Below are 21,353 nucleotides of genomic sequence, written 5' to 3' on the forward strand. Positions count from 1 at the left end.
TGGAATAAGTTATAGTTCTACCCTCTAATATGTTTCCACCCAATCCCCGGATTTGCATTGCTTTGACAACCTGCAAGGATTCTGGGATGTGTGCCATCAAGAATTAAAACGGACTTCCTCAGGCTACATCTTGTTGTCTTTTCTAGTATGTTGTACAATAGGCTTAAATGTTGTTTTTTAAATCACTCCAAAAAGTGCAATGCCTTAAAGGATACAGTAGAAGGCAAACTATTTCTAACAAACAGACGCCAGTGTGGTATAATCTAGACTAGAGAGAATGTTCCGTAATGCCCAAAAGCTGCTGACCTGAGTGATCTGACTTGACAAACAGACACTTGTGTTCCTTCCTGGTTCATTCTGAAGGGCTCCTGAGCTGATCTTCCCTGTAGGTAGATTCTAGATCCGTACATATGAGTCATCGTCAAGCTATTTCAGGTGCTCTCTCCTGGATTTCTGATTGGACCAGGTGGCTCCAGGCTTTTCTGTCAGACCTCACCATGAGAGAGGCAGGTGCAGGCACATACATAAACCACATATGACTCTCTTATAGCTATGTGAACCATATAGTCATGATTTCATGTTAAAATATCACTAATGTACTGTATATGAAAGGTTTGGAGGAAGGTGTGTCCCCAAGGAATGTTCATGAATCAGCTGCTTTTGGTTATAGTCGAAAATGCACCCATAAGATAAGAACTTTGTTCGTTTTTTTTTCAAAGATTCATGAGGTTTCTTTCTACTTAACGCAATGCCAATGTTGTATTTCCATAACTTGCCATCTCCTTTCCATTTATTTTTTATCACAATGATTATTAAAAGCCTGGCAGATTTGCTCTGATTTGAAAAGGACATGCAATGATTTTCATCCTGGCATGAATATTTAATTTAGCAGTGATGGTGGTAGTAAGAGGAGGAGAAAGAGGGAGAAGAAGAGGTGTCTCATTTGTTTGGCTTCATATGGCTACTATATGATGGGAACTTGTGAAATCAAATATTTGTGTGATGTGGCAAAACTGTTCATCGTTATCCTGTTGTGTATAATTACCAAACCTGAAGATGTAAACACCAGGAGTGCTTTATGGATCTTTTCTAACAGACAATAGTGAAGAAAATGGACAATCCATGCTCTCTGAATGATACGTTTGAATCCATTTGATTTGAGGTGTTTTCTAAATAACTTCTGAACTACCATTCAAGTAATTCAAAATATTGTTTGTTTGGACATCCATCTACGGATGGATGTTTGTTCTGGTAGGTAGGTTATACAATAAAAAATGAATGTCATTTTCTTAAACATAACACTTATTAGACACACAAAAAATATATAGATATATCTGACACCACACAAGAACTAGAAACTGTATTCACTGTCTTTAGTATTGCCACGGACATACACATAATGTAGAGCACTGACTGCTGGGGATAGTCAAATGCATGTAGATGTGAGGGGGGCACACTCGTTGAAACCTGCTGACTTGTGAATGGGGAGTATGGTTCCTCTATGACTGTCAAGTGGAACAAACAAAGTTAAGGGTGTCCTCTGAGGCCTGATTGTCCCGCCAGCCACAGCGTGATCCACCAGCTCCTCTCCAAACCCTGGCTCAGGAGAATGGCCTGATTGTGTTTCCTCTGATCCCTATGACCGCCTACAGGGATGCCTCCCTGGCCTGTTTATAGACCTCACACATCTTGTTAAAGATGATTCTCTACCCCCCCCTACACACACGCTCTCTCTCTTTATTTCAAATTCCACTATCTTCTCCAAATGACTGGATGGATAACTTGGTTGTGCTAGATTTTGAGTTCTTCCTGCTTAAAGTGGTCCACATGTCTTGGTTCCTCAGACTGTTCGACCAACAGAAATGCCGTAGGCTAGGTGTTCATGAGTTTGATTCACTGTGGACATACACGCAAAGTTAGGGCTGCGAAGTAGGTGAAAACTTTTGACATATTCTGTATTTTGGCTGTATTAAGCCATTCATTTTGTTGGTGTACAAACACATTTGACCTGCATGTGCACATCCCTGATTGTGAAAGGAGAGTGATGCACTTTACAACCAGGGTCAAGGAATCATTTGGGTCAACATGTCATTAGAGAAGCGCTAAGGGAACACTTGGAAGCGAAGAAAGAGCAAGGCTGTGTTGTTCAAATCAATAGTCGTCCACTCTGGTATTTCCAAGTTGCAGTTTAGTCGAACAGAGGTCAGCTGTCAAAAGATCTTGTGATCATACTTAGCTAGTTGATTGTATTTCCTCCTCGATGTGCAAGTCGTAACATCTCATGACTACAGCAAGATAAGACAACATTTCAGTAAACAACATGTCCCTTTGTGACCTTGGTGTATTTGGCAGAGCTGAAACATGCCCTAAGTTAACCAACACTTGTTCTTCAATGTTATAGCTATAGATTATATGGGTAGTGGTGTTTCGATAAGGACCTTGTGCGATGGATTCTCATATCTATTTTAGGTTCTAAATGTTAAATGGGTCGAATTACAAATTACTACTACCAAGGCTTAATGAAGCCTTCATAAACCCTTTATGAGACCTGTATAGATGATTCAGAAATAATTCATAAGCAAATGTTGGGCTGTATAAAGGGTAATACAAGGGTCCGTGTGATGACGATAAGGTATCTGACAATACTGTTAAAATGTTTGGTTGTGACAAAAGTTCTAATCTCTTCCGTCTTGTATACTGCAGTGTCTCTATGCCCAGTCTGATATTTTACAGTGAGACAGACTTGCCAAACATCCGTAACCCCCCCCCCCCCCCCCCCCAACCAAGCCAAATTGGTCTGATCAACATGTGATCATGTGACTGTGACAACCTGAATCACATGCCGCTCAATCAATTAGAATTAATATCATCAGAATGACACGGGGATTCTCTCAATTGCATACGCCTCGTTTCCTCTCTCCTCTCAGAGAAGGAGGCGAGGAGAGAGGATGCAAGGGTATGCAATTGATATTCTCCCAGTATCTTCTCCTGTAGGACATACCATCCCCTCTCAATGGTAAATCCTGAATTGCACAAAATACCCAAGAGCAGCTGATTCATTAGTATTCATTGTGTTTTGTTGATAAAGTTTACTTTTAGATCAAAGGCCACCCAATCATTTTTATTCTGGGATCTTTCAAGGTGAACTTCATCCAACTCCAATCAATGTTTTTGGTAGGCCATTCCACAGTATGCCTATACACTATTTAAATACTGACAATCAGAGCCATTAGACAGGCTAGAGTAAATGTTGCTTCACAATGATGTATTCTCCACAGGTAGGTGATACAGTATGCCTGCTAATTGTATGTATGTATGCTAGTTCAGTACCCACAGGGGACGACACCACCAGCTGTTGTGACTTTTACCACTATAATTGCATCAGCTCATTTCCAAATGTAAAATGAAAACTAATTGTGAGACATAGACAGTCTTACTCTCAATACATCTGCTATGTTGTTTATAGAGTAGTTCTGTTGTTTATAGAGAAGTTCGGCCGTTTCCCAGGAAAATATGTCAGGTCATTTTGTGAAACAAATTATTCTTGAGGTGTTTACATCCGTCTGCTGCTGCGGTGAAGCAATAGACATGATTTCTGAGCACGTCTCTGGGTCCACCATCATTATTTTCAAGCGGTGATTATGTCGGTAACTGCTTGAACACAAACCTGACCATACATTTTCAGGGGCACAGGGGTGGGGCTGGGGCACTGTGGAGTATGTGAAAGCTTCCCTAGGGAGGGAGGGGAGGGAGGCCAAGCCAGTGACCTAATTATGATGAATCAGGGCTAGGGAGAACTGCCTGAATGCCTGACTGCCTTGCTGCCTGGCCACTAACCACTTGATAAGTGGTGCTCCACTCCATTCCACAGCAACAGCATGCACAGCTTCACTACAGCAAAACATTGGCTGGGAATGTGTTTAGATTTAGATTCACAATGAGCTAATGTTACCTAGAGATATTCATTTTAAAAAAGTGAATGAATGTCATAGCCTATCAGACGTAGGCTAAACAGTTACTAAAGCTTTCCAAACACAACATAGCATATGGGCGGTAGGCAATTTATCATTGTTTAAGTATAAGTGTGGATATGGATGAAATGTAAATGCAGAGTGACTCTTGCTAGTCTATAGAAATAGCAGGATCAAAAGCCTGTGGAGATCCCCTGGGGATAGGTCCCAGTCCCCGGCTCCCCGGCCAAGTCCCAGGTACCACCATCAAAGAACAGCTGTTCAGAGACACACGTGTTACAGCGTAACCTCTCTTGACTTCATGTGTAAATAGTGAAAAAGAATAGTGCGGGAGCTTGAGAATCGCCAGCCCTGGAGACCAACATGAAATCATTGGACCTCCAAATTTAATCAGGTGCCAAGAGCTTTGGATTGTGATTCTTACATAACAAATTTTTGAGATTTAAAAATCATGCATGTTCCTGGATGTTTTTAACATGGGGCTCATTGGTTGTTTCACATTGACCATTTATGACGTTAACTTGGCTGTCCATTTTGTTAGCTGGACATATGAGTTTCCTAGAAGAGATTATGTCTGGTCATGGACTGTAAATGTCCGGCAAACGGTCTACATCCACCTGTCCCAAAGCCGTGCACAGACCTTTATGCTCTTACAAAAAAAAGGGCGCTCCTTGAGCAATTAATACAGGAAGAGGAGAAAGCAGAACAATCTTATGACAAAAGTATTTTAGAAAACTATTTTGAACTGGAATAAATGCTGCACTTATTAACAATGACCAACATAATTCCAGTCAAAGTAGAAGATTGCAAGAAAAACTGTACAGATGTAGGATCTTAATTTGATCCCCCTGTTGCAGGATAACTTTCCTGCAATGCAGAAAATGTCAAGCTTGTAGTGTATTTGAGGTTTAAAAAGGCTTCTGAAGTTTGTAATTTACACATAGAAATTTCAGTCTTCATTTTCCCTTACGATAAATGTATCAACCTCTATTAGAATATCCATGAATTAAAATTCACATAATAGTTCACTTTTCCTGACAGTGCAGGATTATTTTCCTACTGTAGCAAAATGGCTCAAATTAAGTTCAGAATCGCTGTGGAAATGTAGCCTGCCATTACAGCCATAAACAGCCTGGTCTCATAGGCCAGCGGACGTCTAGCAACCCAATGGTTGTGAGTTTAGCTAATTAGCAACTTTTCAACAACTTACTACTTTTTAGATACTTTGCAACTGCTTAGCATGTTAGCTAACCCTTCCCTTAAACGTAATCTTAACGTTCACCCTTTTTGCTAACCCTTCCCCTAACACCAACCCTTTAATCTAACTTCTAAACTTAACCCTAACCTTAACCCTAACTCCTAACCCTACCCCTAGCCTAGCTAATGTTAGCCAGCTAGCTAACGTTAGCCACTTAGCCACTTAACTAGAATTCGTAATCATACTTTTAGCAAAATTCATAACATATCATTCAAATTGTAGTATGTAACATATCATACGAAATGGATGATTTCATCCACAAATAATACATACCATACAAAATGTAACATATCATACAAACTGGGTATATTTGATTTACGTACAAAACAACACAAACTGTTATGAGACCAGGTTTCACCAGCCAAATGGTAACCCATTTTCAAAATGCAAGATAGGTTACAGAAATAAACTGTTTTACACCTGCATTTGGAGTTGAAAATCAGTCATGTTAGCAACCAATATCAACTAGGGATACAGTGCACTCGGTAACTATTCAGACCCATTGACTTTTTCCACATTTTGTTACGTTACAGTCTTATTCTAAAATGGATAAAAATCAGTCTACACACAATACCGCATAATGAAGAAGCAAAAACTGGTTTTTAGAAATGTTTGCAAATGTTTAAAAAATATACATAAGTATTCAGACCCTTTGCTATGAGACTCAAAATTGAGCTCAGGTGCATCCTGTTTCCATTGATCATCCTTGAGATGTTTCAACAACTTGATTGGATTCCACCTGTGGTATATTCAATTGATTGGACATGATTTGGAAAGGAACACACCTGTCTATATAAGGTCCCACAGTTGACAGTGCATGTCAGAACAAATACCAAGCCATGAGGTCGAAGGAATTGTCTGTTGAGCTCCGAGACAGAATTGTGTTGAGGCACATATCTGGGGAAGGGCATCAAAACATTTCAGCAGCATTGAAGGTCCGCAACAACACAGTGGCCTCCATCATTCTTAAATGGAAGTATGAAAATGTATTCACTCACTGCTTGAATTAAGTCGCTCTGGATAAGAGTGTCTGCTAAATGACTCAAATGTTCTTCCTAGAGCTGGCCACCCAGCCAAACTAAGCAATCGGGGGAGAAGGGCCTTGGTCAGGGAGGTGACCAAGAACCCGTTGGTCACTCTGACAGAGCTCCAGAGTTCCTCTGTGGAGAGGGGAGAGCCTTTCAGAAGGACAACCATCTTTGCAGCACATCACCAATCAGGCCTTTGTGGTAGAGTGGCCAGACGGAAGCCACTCCTTCGTAAAAGGCACATGACAACCTGCTTGGAGTTCTTCACATTGTCTCTGGTAAACACACTATATATCAAATCATATCAAACCACCCCCAGACACATCTAGCTTAATGGATGGGTCTTTATTCAATCAATCAATCATACTTATTTATATATCCCTTTTTAAATCAGCCGATGTCATAAAGTGCTATACAGAAACCCAGCCTAAAACCCTAAACAGTAAGCAATGCTGTATAAGCATGGTAGCTAGGACGAACTCCCTAGAAAGGCAGGAACCTAGGAAGAAACCTAGAGAGGAACCAGGCTCTGAGGGGTGGTCAGTCCTCTTCTGGCTGTACCTGGCAAAGATTATAACAGTACAGTTTCTTGCAAAAGTTCTCATCCCCCTTGGCGTTTTCCCTATTTTGTTGCATTACAACCTGTAATTTCAATAGATTTTTATTTGGATTGCATGTAATCAACATACACAAAATAGTCCATATTGGTGAAGTGGAATGAAAAAATAACTTGTTTACAACTGGATGCATGGATTACAACTGAAAAGTGGTATGTGCGTATATATTCACACCCTTTGCTATATGAAGCCCCTAAATAAGATCTGGTGCAACCAATTACCTTCAGAAGTCCCATAATTTGTTAAATATAGTCCACCTGTGTGCAATCAAAGTGTCACATGATCTGTCACATGATGTCAGTATATATACACATGTTCTGAAAGGCCCCAGAGTCTGCAACACCACTAAGCAAGGCACACCACCAAGCAAGCGGCACCATGAAGACCAATGAGCTCTCCAAACAGGTCAGGGAAAAAGTTGTGGAGAAGTACAGATCAGGGTTGGGTTATAAAAGATATCAGAAACTTTGGACATTCCACGGAGCACCATTAAATCCATTATTAACCTGTTATGGCTGCATCCCTTGTTATCAATTTTCGCCTGAAGACATACCCTAATCTAACTGCCTGTAGCTCAGCCCCAGAGGCAAGGATATGCATATTCTTGGTATCATTTGAATGGAAATATTCTGACGTTTGTGGAAATGTTAATTTAATGTAGGAGAATATAACACAGTAGATCTGGTGGAAGAAAAGAGAAAGAAAGAGCATAGGTTTTCTGTCTTTTATTGTTGTAGCATCATCTTTCACATGTACTAGAATAGCCACACAGTCAGATAGGATGTTGGAGATCATTTTGATGGATAACACAAGAGGGCCACTGTAGGTGTGCAAAGTTTCAGACTGATAACCTCAGGAATGGGTGAGCTACATGACATTTAGCATGAAGTCCCCCAGGTGTCCCACACAAGTTGCCCAAAGGTACCCAAGTGGCCGAATTGGTGAAATGATCTATAACAGTGCAAATAACTATATTTAACATATCAAAAAGGAATTTTAACACACAAAAAATATATATATACATGTTTAAAAAAATATTTTTTAAAAACAGGGGTAGACCCTTTGGAAGCCCTCTACACAATATTTTGCTGCCTGTGCCATGTCCCATAGCAGTCTCTTTCTGCTGTAAAGCAGAGGCAAACTGAACAAGTGGTGCAGGTGATGGGGGACTTCATTCGACACAGATCACAACGACGCCTCCATGCTGTGCCCTTTTGGCCCTGAGGCACAGTCATGCCTGCAGTAATGAACTTTGGCATATGAACACCATTGGAGGTAGGAGTAGAGGGGGCAGAGGTAGAGGGGGCTGAGGTAGAGCGGGCAGAGGTGGAGGGGGCAGAATGTGAGGCAGTGGAGTTTTAGCTATAGCCAGCAAGCTCCCGGATAAGCAGCTCCATGAAGGATAGCTGTGAGATGGGGGGCTGTCCACAGCTCTTCACCATTTCCTTCTGCAGGATGAAGGAACAAACCACAGCAATGTCAATGAAATGGTAAAACAATGTCTTGTACAATTTATTTGTCTTATGGAGAACATTGTAGTACCCTATCAGTGCATATGATAGGTCCTAACCTCCCATGCTCTTGTTGTAGTCCTTGATGGCTGCAGGAATGGGGACATTTTTGGTGGTCCATGCCCCAGTAGCGCCCTTCACACGCCTGATGACGTGATCACCACTGAAGGACTTGTGGATAGTGGAGCACATCTCCGGTGTCCATCCACTTCACAAACAGCAGGCCATCTTCACGGATCCATCACATGGTACCCCGCTCAGCCCGCTTAGGCATGTCATTTACATTGGTCTTCGGAAAGCCCACTCTGTTGGTCCGAATGGTGCCACAAGCCCACACCTCCAGCTTCCTCAGGTCTGCAAACAGGGTAGGGCTTGTGTAAAAGTTGTCCACAAAGAGTTTGTAGCCCTTCCCCAGCAGTTGAAAATCCAATAACTCTATTACAGAGTCATAGCTAAGTCCTTTACCAGTCGCACAAGTGTTCTTCCCCTCATAGACAAAAAATGTGCATGTGTATGCACACACAGAATCAGCCAAAACAAACAGCTTGTAAACCCCACTTAGTTGGTTTGTTACGCATGTATTGTTTTAGGCCAATTCCGGCCTTTGAGGCTACCATCCTCTCATCTATGGACAAGTTCTGGGCGGGCTGAAAATGGATCTTGCAGGCCTCAACCATGCTGGGGTAGAGAGGTTTAACTTTGCAGAGCCTGGGGGGGGGGGGGGGAGCAGGTGATAGAGTGGGGATGTTTTCCAGTAATCCTTTGGGGTTTTTAACTTCACCAGCCCCATGTAAATTACCAGTGAAAGGTAGCAGAAAAGGTCTGACATGGAAATGGGCTTCCATGCCTCTTTATTTCCTGCTTGCTTCCTAGCCTCATACTTGTTAGTATTACACACCAGGGAATCAACAACTGCCGGGGTGAAAAACAGTTGAAAAAGTTGCATGGGGATGTATTTCGATGTCATGTCGAGCTGAGGTCCTGGTGGCCTTTTTGGTCTAAATATTGGAGGACGTGGCTCCACATCCTCCTCCAGCACAGAGTGCCATTGCCCCTCTACCCCTCTGCCAGCAGGTTCCCCATTTTCCCTCCTCCGCTTCTTTGTTACTGTCTTCACACCTCTAGATGGCCGAGCGGGGGTAGGTGTGGAGCCGGAGACAGCACGAGTCCGGCTGGATGAACCCGCTTCAGTGGGGGATGGGCACCTTGGCACCGGGGGCTCCCAGTCGGAGTCGCTATCACTGTGAAAGAAAACATTAAAAAAATATTTGTATTGTATGAGCCTTTTATCATCACATAAAATAAACAGATATGTATTGTATAGAGCAGAGGGAACAGTCCCTAAGGTGAAGTGCTGTTCCATTCAACTCCGGCCATTGTTGTGGGCCTGCTCTCCCCCCAACAGCACCCAATGGCTATTTCATATGGAAATGGAAAATATATATATCTGACATGAAATATATATATATATAAATAAATATATATATATATTTACATATACACACACACAAACCCAAACAAAGAAACAAAGAAACAAACAAACACACACACACACACACACCCAAACAAACAAACAAACAACACACACACACTATGTATAGCCAATGTGTACTTTACACATTTCATTGCAAATTGCAAATTGCAAAATATATATATATATATATATATATTTATATTTCCAACAACGGCATTAGCACTTACCAGTCCAGAATTACGTCCTGTTCTTGCAGAAACATCTCCTCAATGTTTGAATCATGACTGTGTTCACTCTAATCTGGTGCAAATCTGTATACTTAGACTTGGATTTATTCACCATGATGTCTTCAATGAAATCGTTGAAAAAACACTTTCCAAAATACTGCTTCCAAAATACTACTTTCCAAAACACTGCTGTGCATAACGAGCGTGACTGCAACTAGTCTGATGGTCAATGGCGAATGAAGTTCGTTACGCGTGCGTTTACAAACAAGGGATGGTGGTCCAACCCATAACCATCACATACTGGCATTTACCTCAGCTCATTAGCTATCTACCCAGCTAGATTTCAAGAAGATCAGTGGTCATTGGGCAGAAATACAGTCAATCAATGAAACTTCGCTAATATTATTGGTGCGCAATGAGGTCATTGCTCGTTGTCTTCAAATCAGTTCACTTCGGTCAATACTCAATATTCGTTTTAGGCTATAAAAATGGATTTAATCAAAGAAAACGGCACTTCATTTGATCACTGGGACCCTCAGGAGGAGAAATAAGAGAAAGAAATCCGAATGTAGTCATAATTTTACCTTCAGATGTGAAAACAGCAGGTCCGGGACAAGGTAGCACGTCCGGTGGACACGTCAGGGTTCCATTGCTGCAGGTAGAACAGTTGAACCTGGAGCAGCAGCACGACCAGGTGGACTGGGGACAGCAAGGAGTCATCAGGCCAGGCAGTCCTGAGGCATGATCCTTGGGCTCAGGTCCTCCAGGAAGGGACGGAGAGGGAGAGAGAGAGAATAAGAGGGAGAATACTTAAATTCACACAGGACACCGGATAAGACAGGACAATTACACAAGATATAACAGCCTGGCCCTAGCCCCCAACACATAAACTACTGCAGCAGAAATATTTGGAGGCTGATACAGGAGGGGTCGGGGGACACTGTGGCCCCGACTATACCTTGCCAACAAGGCAGGATATAACCCCACCCACTTTGCCAAAGCACAGCCCCCACACCACTGGAGGGATATCCGCAAACCACCAAATTACTACCCCGAAACAAGGCTGAGTATAGCCCACAAAGGTTTTCCCCACGGCACGAACCCAAGGGGGCCCCAACCTGGACAGGAAGATCAAGTCAATGACTCAACCCACTCAAGGGGCGCACCCCTCCTAAGGACAGCATGGAAGAGCACTAGTAAGCTAGTGACTCAGTCCCCGTAATAGGGCCAGAGAATCGCAGTGGAGAGTGGGGAACCGGCCAGGCAGAGACAGCAAGGGCGGTTAGTCACTCCAGTGCTTTTCCGTTCACCTTCACACTCCTGGGCCAGACTACATTCAATCATAGGACCTACTGAAGAGATGTCTTCAATAAAGACTTAAAGGTCGAGGCAGTGTCTGCGTCTGTCACATGGATAGGCAGACCTTACCATAAAATGGAGCTCTATAGGATAAAGCCCTGCTTCCAGCTGTTTGCTTAGAAATTCTAGGGACAATAAGGAGGCCTGCATCTTGTGATCGTAGCGTACGTGTGGGTATGCCAAATCGGAGAGATAGGAAGGCGCAAGCCCATGTAATGCTTTGTAAGTTAGCAGTATAACATTGAAATCAGACCTAGCCTTAATAGAAAGCCAGTGTAGAGACTCCACTGGAGTAATAGGATCACATTTTTGGGTTCTAGTCAAGATTCTAGCAGCTGTGTATAGCACTAACTGAAGTTTATTTAGTGCTTTATCCGGGTAGCCGGAAAGTAGAACATTGCAGTAGTCTAATCTAGAAGTGACAAAAGCATGGATTGGCTTTTCTGCATCATTGTTGGTCAAAAAGTTTCTGATTTTTGCAATGTTACGAAGAAAGCTGTCCTTGAAATATTCTTGATATGTTCGTCAAAAGAGAGATCATGGTCCAGAGTAACGCTAAGTTCATTGACAGTTTTATTTGAGACGACTGTACAACCATCAAGATTAATTGTCAGATTCAACAGAAGATTTGTTGGGACTTAGAACAAGTGTCTCTGGTTTGTCCGAGTTTAAAAGTAAAACATTTGCTGCCATCCACTTCCTTATGTCTGAAACACAGGCTTCCAGGGAGAGCAATTTTAGAGCTTCACCATGTTTCATTGAAATGTACAGCTGTGTATCGTCCGCATAGCAGTGAAAGTTAACATTATGTTTCCAATGACATCACCAAGAGGTAAAATATATAGTGAAAACAATTGTGGTCCTCAAACGGAACCTTGAGGAACACCCAAAACTAACAATTGATTTGTCAGATGACAAATCCAACAGATAAGATCTAAACCAGGCCAGAACTTTTCGATGTAGACCAATTTGGGTTTTCAATCTCTCCAAAATAATGTGGTGATTGATGGTGTCAAAAGCAGCACTAAGGTCTAGGAGCATGAGGACAGTGATGCTCCTCATCCAACCTGACAGAGCTTGAGTGGATCTGCAGAGGATGGGAGAAACTCCCAAAATACAGGTAAGCCAAGCTTGTAGTGTCATACCCAAGAAGACTCGAGGCTGTAATCGCTGCCAAATATGCTTCAACAAAATACTGAGTAAAGGGTCTGAATACTTACAGTATGTAAAGATTGATGAGTGAAAAACACGATTCAAACAACTTCTCAGGGCTAGGCCCCTTTTTTCTCAATTTCCACCTGAATGACGTGCCCAAAGTAAACTACCTGTTGTCCAGGCCCTGAAGCCAGGATGTGCAAATAATTGGTACCATTGGAAAGAAAACACTTTGCAGTTTGTGGAAATGTTAAAATCATGTAGGAGAATATAACACAATAGATATGGTAGGAGAAAATATTTTAGATTTCTTTTTTTTTGGAGAGACCATGCTCTTACAATGGCAAGTATAAGGGCAAACTCAAGTCTAGCTCCCAGGAGGCAATTCCTATGGCTTCCACAGGGTGTCAGCAGTCTATGTTCAAGGTTTCAGGCTTGTAACTCCCAAAGCAAATAAGAAATATCCCTTTTAGTACAGGGACACAGTCTTGGAAATTCATGTTTGCGCGCGCCATGAAGACAAGACGCACCTGCTAAAAGTGGTTTCCTATTGAACATACTTCTATCTGTAAGAAATATTATAGTTTGATTACATTTTAGGATATTTGAGGAGTAAATAGAAACATATTTTGACTTGTTGAAACAAAGTTTAGGGGTAGATTTTTGGATTCCTTTCTCTGCATGTTGAACGAGTGGATTACTCAAATCTATGGCGCTAACTATACTGACTTTTTGGGATATAAAGAAGGATTTTATCTAACAAAACGAAACTACATGTTATAGCTGGGACCCTTTGGATGACAAATCAGAGGAAGATTGTGAATATTTAATCATTATTTGTGAATTTCTGAAACCTGTGCCGGGGGAAAAATATTTTGATGTGGGGCGCCGCCCTCAAACAATCATATGGCATGCTTTCGCTGTAACAGCTACTGTAAATCGGGCAGTGCAGTTTGATTAACAAGAATTTAAGCTTTCAACCGATATAATACACTTGTATGTACCTAAATGTTTAATATCCATAATTATTATGATTATTTATTTGAATTGCGCTCCCTCCAGTTTCACCAGAAGTTGTCCCACTGGAAGGACGCCTAGCCCTATTAATCCATTTTAGAATAAGGCTGTAACATAACAAAATTTGGGAAAAATGAAGGGGTCTGAAAACTTTCCGAATGTACTGTATATCATGTCACTTTTCTGGAGTCCAGAGCAAGCAAAATCATACAGTCGGAAGGGAAGCATGTTCTCTCTGCACGGAGCCATCACTTCGGAGGGCAGCCTGCCCTGCAGAGTGCTCGTGGCCAGCTGGGTAGCCCTGTTCTTCCTGACAAATATCGTAATAAATTTACAAGAATATGTTACATCTTCATCCCATAATATTATTAAACTCAGTGCGATGTTACAGCTGCATATATTTTGACATGTTGCCAGTAGCCACCCAAACTAGGCCTATCTGAAATAAGAAAATTATCAATCCAATCATCAGATAGCCTATTGTTCTGTCAAAAATGAGTCAGTAGTAGATTGCTAAACTGTGTTTTATATGGATGATAAACGTAGACCTACTCTGTTTTTGACAGGCAAAACTGGACCAAATGAGCAAATTCTTTCTGGTCACTAATCTGGATATGCTCAATGAGGATGATGACTTAACGATGACTTGTGGGCAGTGGGTTCAGGACAACAACAAAAATTGTACAAAAAAAATGGCGTACTAAGGGCAATTATACTACCACAGAAAAAGGCACTTTGGGGTCTGTCTGTCTGTCTGTCTGTCTGTCTGTCTGTCTGTCTGTCTGTCTGTCTGTCTGTCTGTCTGTCTGTCTGTCTGTCTGTCTGTCTGTCTGTCTGTCTGTCTGTCTGTCTGTCTGTCTGTCCACTAACAGTTACGACCTGGTCTAGGACCTGTCTGAGACAGAACCTGTCCTATAGCCTGGCTTTTGTCTTAAATTGATTTTTTCCCCCCAGTTTGTCAGTCCGTCTGTTCAGTGGTTATCTGATCGTCAGTGGTGTCGCCATGTCGGAGGGAAAACGTGATTTGGGTGAGCAAACAAAAGGTGCTTGAATAAACTAGCTCCCGGCCACATTATACCAACTCTGGGTATTGTGTTGAGCAGACAAGCCCCAACAGGACAGAGGCCTCCAGAGGAGATGCCTCTAGTAGGGCTTGGCATGGCAGGACACATGCACCATGAACCAGATGCCCATGCTTCTTCAGGAACAACTAAGTCACAAGTAATGTAATCATCAAGCATTCAGGGCCATTGTAATTAGGACAGTAATATCTGTACGGTATGTTTCGATGCTATATAAGATAGTGCACATAGTATAGCATTGATTGTAGCACCTGTGTGTTTCCACATTCAAGGCAACCAGGGGTAGACAAAATAGTAAATGTAAATCTAAGTCTCCCTTTGTAAATCTGTCTCCCTCCATTTAGTATATGATATGTTAGGTTTTGCATGGTATGTCCATCATCCATTTCGTATGATATGTTATGAATTACAACTCATATGATATGTTAAGAATTGCAATTCGTACAATATGTTACATATTTGCGATACGTATGGTATGTTACAAATTCCAATGGATAATGTTAGCTAGGTGACTAATGTGGGCTCGGGTTAGTGTTAGGTTTAGGGCTAGAGTTTTTTAGGATTAAAGCTACACTCTTAGAAATAAAGGTACGGTATTGTTCCCTTGGATACAAAAATATAAAAATACACAATGTACCATCAGAGGTACACATATGATTTCACATGGTACTGTTTGGTAACTTTTAGGGCACATGTGCAGATTAGAGCTCTGCTACCCGACTCGAGTCCGATGGGATCCAACATTATACACTGAGTCAGGGCCGGGAAGGGTCTGTTTTATAATCAATATGTAGGGGACGGGTAGGATTTTTCACTATTCATCCGATGGCATTGAGGAGTTTACTAAATCAGTCACCAGCTTAATTAATAAGTGCATTGACGATGTCGTCCCCACAGTGACCATACGTACTGTACAAATCCCAACCAGAAGCCATTGATTACAGGCAACATCCGCACTAAGCTTAAGGATAGAGCTGCTGTTTCAAGGAGCGGGACACTAACCTGCTACTTGAAAGCGGGTTAATCCCATAACGCCCTCCAACGAACCATCAAAAGGAAAAGCTTCAGTACAGAACTAAGATTGAAACGTACTACACCGGCTCCGACGCTCGCCGAATGGGCCAACAAACTATTTAAGACTACAACGGGAAGCACAGCCAAGAACTGCCCAGTGACACGAGCCTACCAGACGAGCTAAATAACTTCTATACTCGCTTCGAGGCAAGTTACACTGAAACGTGCATGAGAGCATCAGCTGTTCTGGACGACTGTGTGATCACGCTCTCCACAGCCGATGTGAGTAAGCTTTAAACAGGTCAACATTCACAAGGCCGCAGGGCCAGACGGATTACCAGGATGTGTACTCCGAGCATGCGCTGTGCAGCCGGCAAGTGTCTTCACTGACATTTTCAACCTCTCCCTGTCTGAGTCTGTAATACCAGCATGTTTCAAGCAGACCACCATAGTCCCTGGGCCCAAGAACACTAAGATAACCTGCCTAAAAAGGACTACCGACCCGTAGCACTCACATCTGTAGCCATGAAATGCTTTGAAAGGCTGGTCATGGCTCACAACACCATCATCCCAGAAACCCTAGACCCACTTCAATTTGCATACCGCACCAACAGATACACAGATGATGCAATCTCTGTTGCACTCCACACTGCCCTTTCACACCTGGACAAAAGGAGCACCTATGTGAGAATGCTATTCATTGACTACAGCTCAGCGTTCAACACCATAGTGCCCTCAAAGCTCATCACTAAACTGAGGACCCTGGGACTAAACACCTCCCTCTGCAACTGGATTCTGGACTTCCTGACAGGCTGTCCTCAGGTAGCGAGGGAAGGCAACACCACATCATCCACGCTGACCCTCCAAAAATAAGACCAGAACACTGTCCGAGTCCACAGGAGACATTATTTTACTGAAAATAACCATGTTCTTTGAGTTTTGTCAGAGTTTAGAGTGACAAAACGTAACTAGTTTATTGCCAACTGTTCTCTGTCTCGCTATTGAGCTGAACAGCAAGCAGAGGCGTTGCTATGAATATTCATACAAGCAGAGCCATGCACAGGGAGCGACGGACAGACTGATGAGCAGCTAATTTATACTAAAGGAGGAATTTATTTCTGATTTCGGGTTCGGCAGGGCGGGGCCTTAAATTTGGCAATCATGCCTGGGTAGAGTAGGGTAGGGCCTGAACGTTGCGGGCATGGGTAGTGCTTTAAATGCATGCCCATGCAGGGTTCTAGTGTGGATAAAGAGTATGATGGTGCATTTTTGTTTGAGCATGTGATGATAAGACCTGAGAGATTAACTGGGAGATTTCTAACCCGCATGCTGGTTTTGAAATTCAAAGATAAAGTGAAAACCAACCGACATGAAATCACATGAATATAAATGAACTTTTAAGCCACATTATTTTCTCTTCCCTCGGGGCACCTGTGGAGAACTTGTTGGATTTAATTAGTAGACCTATCATTGTTGTCTTACAGCCCTATTCTTAAAAAACTGAAATAGCTAAAAAGGTTCACACATACTATAAATGTAAACTTGTTGTTGAATAAATCTTAAAGACTGAAGCCAGTGTCCACTACCCTTCCCTTCCCCTGCTCTGTTGACTTAGGCTCAATGAAAATTAGATCCACCACCATTATGTAGTCAGAACAGATTAGCAGCACGGTCCATCTCCCGGGCTTCACAAAATAAATCACTATTTAAAAGCAGGAGATGTCACTCAGTCTCTCAGGACGTGTACGGATGACTGAAGAACTGAAGCACATGTACGAATGACTGAAGCACTCTGACAGCTGGAAACTACCAGCGCAAACAGACTAGAGGAAGTTTGAACTGAATCAAAACTGCCAACAAAGTTTTTGTAACAAAGTTAAAACACATTTCGAAAAATAAATATTAGTCACGACACAAAAATTAAGTTCCACCATAACCGTAGCTTCATGCCCCGACTTCGGCTCAACCCTAGACATAACCCTAAACCTAACCCTAACCCAAAAACAACTAGCCTACGTGCCTGGCAAAAAAAACTGGTTGACAATAGCTTCATAACCCAAAGACCATAAGACAGTATTATGAGCTGTGAGTGTACAGTAACACCTTATGAATCACACCGTTGCTTCTTCAAAAAGATTACAAACATTCCTCGTTGAACCTTTTCACTTTGTTTCCCCCCCCCCCCTCAGAGAGCCAGCTCCATACAGATCATTACTGTCAGACTGTGACTACAGGAATCCCTCCCAACATGACAGGGCATGCTTGCTTACATAGCTGTGAGGTTTAGTGCACTGCCCGCGTCCCAACAGGTACAGGTGCCTGCCTTTCAAAGCACAGTAATCACAGTCAGAGATGGCAGCATTATTTTAATCATTTATTTACTATATGTTGGGTATTCAAAGCTGAATGAATATATTTGATTAACGAAAATATAATGGATATACTGTACTGTATGTGACTGGTAACAACATGTGGTTTGAGATACAGTGGACCAACATAGCTGCAATGGCCCTTTTGTGAACTGGATCAGTGAAGGTCCTTAAAGTCCTACTAGTCTCCTTTTCACCTCATTTAACATCTGATTTACTTAACAAAAGGCACATACCAATAGGTGGTCCAGGTAACCTCGTGACACGGCACAAGTTTGGAGGTTGGCCTTAGGTCTTTTGTCCTCCTTGAATACCCTACTCCTTGAATACCCTACTCCTTGAATACCCTACTCCTTGAAGTTTGCAGTGGTGTCTAAAGAACCCTATTTTGCCGAAAACATATGTATTTTTACCCTTTAGTGTGTGTACTCTTACTGTATTTAAACTTACTTGGCATGTCACTTATCAACAGGAAAAGTTCATGAATCCCCGGAGGACGTCCACAATGCTCTTTCTGCTTTCCCGTTGGACTTTTGTCTCCTGTTAATTTGTTTTGTATCCAAACGTTGTATAATTGGAATTGTTAATTGAGCCAAATGAGTACCTGACACAAAAGAAGTAAGATGTTACTTTCTAGTGGGCGTGGATGTAGACTCTTCCTCACTGTTGAGGAGCTCCTTATAAAAGCATTTTCAGACAATGTAATTACTACTATGATGTGTTATTTATTCACATTACATGACGACTATCAAATAAGAAAAACCTTCAAGGTGAAGTTAAACGTCCTAGGATTTTCCCATTCTTATTGCTGAAGCTTGAAAGTGCACGTCACAATGTGCTGAATCTATGGCCTTTTTTTTTTAAACAGGGTGGTTGCAGTCTCTAACTTGTCCTGACAATTCGACAGGTTGGGTACCTCCTAATAGGAACAGATCAGCGCCTCAGCTTCATCACGTCTGCTCCCTGCACCTGCCACAGGCAAGTGCCTTAGCCTTTACAAAGGCATAACTTAATGCCGGTACAGGTCTCAGCCTGCATCCTCAGGCACTCCATCCTCTTACTTGTTGTTCCTTGAATGTCCCATTGTCAACAGGCTAGGGTATAGAAAAGAGCCTACTTGACCTTCTTTTGAGGGTGTTTCTATGGTATTGCAATAACTTTCAGGGGAATATGTAGATTGCCCCTGGTCTGGAAGACATGGAGCTTTTCCAGGAGGGCTCGGTTGGTTGAGAAGTTGTTCTCAAAGCTCAGCTGGTGCTACAGAGTGAATTAAATATGGCAGATAATGCAGTCTATGACCGGTACATAGTGTTTCTGCTGTAGTAGCGTTTAAAGAGTTTATTTCCAAAACACTATAAACTATCCCATAAACATTTCATCGGCCCGTTCCCCATCTCTAGAGTCATTAGCCCCACTGCTGTTTGTCCGTATTCACCCTACTTTCCATGTGTCTAGGATTATGCCTGTGTCTCACAGCTCTTTGTCTTCTGTTTCTAGGCCCACCTCTCCTCCCCATGTCATTGATGGCCATCCTCCTGAGTGTTTGACCACGGGGCATGGGTTTCCAGTACCTGGTTGACTGGGAGGGTTATGGCCCGGAGGAGAGGTGCTGGGTCCCCGCTAGAGACATCCTGGACCAAGCCCTCATTGCCGACTTCCACCGCCGGCACCCCGGTCAACCAGGTATGCGCCCAGGTAGAATGCCAGGTGACACCCCTAGAGGGGGGGGTACAATCACACCTTGATCTTTTTCACCTGTCTTTGTGATTGTCTCCACCCCCCTCCAGGTGTTGCCCATCTTCCCCATTATCCCCTGTGTATTTATATCTGTGTTCTCTGTTTGTCTGTTGCCAGTTCATCTGTTTGTTAAGTCAACCAGCGTTTTTGTGCCTCAGCTCCTGCTTTCCCAAGTCTCTCTTTTTCTCACCCTCCTGGTTTTCACCCTTGCCTGCCTGACCACTCTGCCTGCCCCTGAGCCTGCCTGCCGACCTGTACCTTTGGATTATTGACCTCTGCCTGCCTTGTCCTGTCTATTGCCTGCCCCTGTTGGATTATTAAACCATTGTTAATTTGACGTTGTCTGCATCTGGGTCTTACCTACATACCTGATAGGTTGTCTCACCTAGCTATCTTAAGATGAATGCACTTAAGTCACTCTGGATGTCACGCCCTGACCTTAGAGAGCCTTTTTATTTCTCTATTTGGTTAGGTCAGGGTGTGATTTGGGTGGGCATTCTATGTTTTCTGTTTCTTTGTTGGCCTGGTATGGTTCCCAATCAGAGGCAGCTGTCTATCGTTGTCTCTGATTGGGAATCATACTTAGGCAGCCTTTTTCCCACCTGTGTTTGTGGGTAATTATTTGTTTTCTGTGAGTGTTTGTGTGCGCCACGGTTGCGTCACATTTGGTTTCTGTTTACCTGTTTTTTAGTGAAGGTTTCACTTTATTAAAGATGTGGAATTACATGCACGCTGCACCTTGGCTCATTTATGACAGGGAGTTTGAAGACACGTGAACGTGACACTGGATAAGAGCATCTGGTAAATGACTCAAATGTAAGATCAGATCAGATCTCATATTACTGTATTTCATTATTTGTTCATATTCATAAAAATATTTCAAATGTATCATTACATTCAGCGTTTTAAAACCTGGCAGTACTATTTACTTCTTTGAGAGTGAGGCGGATATATAGCATTCTGCAACCAACAAAAATATGATTTGTCTCTCTGAAATGAAACCAGTGATAGATTTTACACAAATACATATCTGTCATTGAACAACCCCATGCCATGATTAGATAGTGAGAAAGCACACCAATTATTTTCATAATTTCTTTAAAACAATGAAAGCTAATTTACCAACATTTCTTAAAGTGGACGTATAGCGTTTCAGAATGTGTGAGCCACCATCAGGTGAAGATAATAATAATCAGGTGAACCATAATAAAAATCTTTCTCAAAAAGCCATCTCTTTTTTTGTTATAACAAGCCTCCATACTAGAACCGAGTTACTTTAATTTCCACAACACACCCTAGGCCAAGGTGTATACATTGTATACATTTTTGGGGTATTGAATTTTAGAGACGGAAGACAGAGAAGAGTCCCCTTGCCGCTCCTGCCCTGACAGCCCCATGGTACATGCGCAAACAGATATTATTTTGCATTCTTCTTCCTTTATCTCCATCTTTCTTTCCATCTGCTGCCAATTACGTCATCAAAATGCTCCAGTTCCTGCGATTTCCTCCTTCAATGGCTGAGTACACGGCATGG

The sequence above is a fragment of the Oncorhynchus kisutch genome, linkage group LG27 (genome assembly GCF_002021735.2).
Source record: "Oncorhynchus kisutch isolate 150728-3 linkage group LG27, Okis_V2, whole genome shotgun sequence".
NCBI lineage: Eukaryota > Metazoa > Chordata > Actinopteri > Salmoniformes > Salmonidae > Oncorhynchus > Oncorhynchus kisutch.